Raw genomic sequence first — 2,279 nt, forward strand, 5'->3', positions numbered from 1 at the left:
TCCCAAAGAACCAGTCCAGGGCTCTACTGCCTCCTTTCCTGTGGCTATTTCCATCGTGCCTGAGAAGAAACATCCCCAGGGATGCTAACTTCAGTCCAGGAGGCAGAAGACACCTGGGCTTTGGAGGCTGGTGTCTTGGAGCCACATCCAGCTCTGCCTTTTAGTAGCTTTGTTGTCCTGAGAAAGTCACCAGATACCTCTGAACCTGTATCCTCATCTGTCCAGTGGCAATGACAGTGAGCCCCATTTGCAGAGCATCCGTCAGCGGTGTTCTTTCCACAGTAAGCTGTACAGTAGGTGAACAGTGATGGTGTCAGTGGCTTGTTTCTGCAAGTTGGCTGCTTCCCCAGCCTATATCTAATCTTATTTCCTACTGTAACTGCTTTCACTGTATATGACTTTAAATATATTTATAATTTAATTTACACATAAAATTTAAATATATTTAAATTTTTATCATGCTTAATAGACGATTTCTTCTACAGTCTTGATGCTTACCTAGGAAAGGGCTTGGCTAGACGCTTGGTTTCTCTCTACCACTTATCCCCGGGGGAGCAGGGAGCTCTGACTGCTGGGTTTGCAGAGGGATCTGGGCATGCTCAGTGAAGTTTTCTTCTCCCTGTGGAATTCTGGCCTGTTCTCTGTTTCCCCAGAGCAGTCTGGATTTTCAATTGTCGTTCCAGTGTAATCCCTAACAAAACCTTTTTCTACTCTCATTATGTCCCACTTTGGGGGGCTAAGCTCTGCAGTCACCCCAGATCTCCGTCATGCACTGAAAGTGTCTCTCCCTCTAAAGGGGCTTCAGCTGGTGGTCCAGACCACCTGGGCCTGTGTCCAGACGCGCTTCATTCAGGCATGGGCACCAACAAGCTTGCTAGGCTTCTGTAAGGAAAGTGACCTTTTTTTTTTTTTTCCTTTTCTTTAGCTTCTGTTTGGCTTTTTATTGGCGCGTGATTCAGGAAGGAAGAGAATGCCAACGTGCCCCTACCACATCTGGAATTCGTGTCCCCACTCCCCGTCTCATCCTACCCCTCAGTCAGACAAAGTGGTCTTATCCAAGGCGTCTTTTCTAAGGCATGGCTGTACCCTCCGTGAGTTGGGAGTAACCCCTGCTTCCTCTGAACTCCCAAGGGACCTCCTGTGCCCCTCTGCTGGGAGACTTGTCTATTTTTCCTGGTACCCAGTTATGCTGGTGTCTTATCGTCTGCTTCGTCAGGATCAGTCCTACCCTGGTGCATCTCTGTATTCTGTCAGTCCTAATGGAAGCTTTGCTGGTAGGGAGCATGGAGTGAGAATGTTTTTCTTTATCAGTTTATCATAAAAGGATATGATAAAGAATACAAATGAGCATCCAGGTGGAAGAGATGCACAGGGCAGAGGACATGGGAAGGGGACAGAGTTTCCATGCTCCCTCCAAGTGCACACTACTTTCTCCACATCGCAGATTATTCACCAGCCCAGAAGCTCTCTGAGCCCTTCGGAGTGTTTTAAATGAATGTGTGAATGAATAAGTGAATGCACTAGTGCTGTCTGTGCCCTTGGGGTGCATACTGATGCCTCATTCTAGTCCATCCAGGCTTACAATGATACCCACTGATAGAAATGCAAGTTATAAGCATTAGACTTATAAACAGATATCATAGGGACTAATGGTTTAAGATTACCACCTCTGGAAGATGTTTTGAGTGAGCTAAGACTTTTTAGTTGCAAGTGGCAGTGACCCAGCTCCAACTAGCTAACTGACGAGGAGAGTGTATAGGTTTACAGGACATCCAGGGAGTGTTGGACAAAGGGGGATGGGCGAAAACAAATGTGAGGAGCAGGTGGACCAGAAGGTTCAGAGGCCGCCTGGACGCCAGCCCTCCCTGCTTTCTCTCTGCTTCGGCTTCAGCCTTTCCCACCACAGACTGGCTTTTTCCAAATGGAGGGGAACGTGGCCACAGGCTGATCTCAGGTATTACTGCACTTGACAGTGAGTCCACGAGAGAGATGGTCTCTTCTGAGATTCTACTGGGAGGAATCTGGTTGTCCCAACTGGTGTCCAACACCTGCTCCCAGGCTAACCACCTGTGGTCTTGGATGGGTGCTGAGGAGCAAGGAAGAGCCGGGAGGGGCACAGCAGTTGCGCTGGGGAACAAGTGGACAGGAGAGGGTGGGATGCAGAGGAGAGGTTCTAAAGGGAAGGAGGTGCTGGGGGGATGGAGCAGTGGGTCCTTCAATGACAGTGTTCCATTGTCCTCTCTTTCTTTTTCTTTTTTTTTTTTTTCGCGGTACGCAAG

Source organism: Lipotes vexillifer, unplaced genomic scaffold (assembly GCF_000442215.2).
Source record: "Lipotes vexillifer unplaced genomic scaffold, Lipotes_vexillifer_v1.1 scaffold1231, whole genome shotgun sequence".
NCBI classification, from domain to species: Eukaryota; Metazoa; Chordata; class Mammalia; order Artiodactyla; family Lipotidae; genus Lipotes; species Lipotes vexillifer.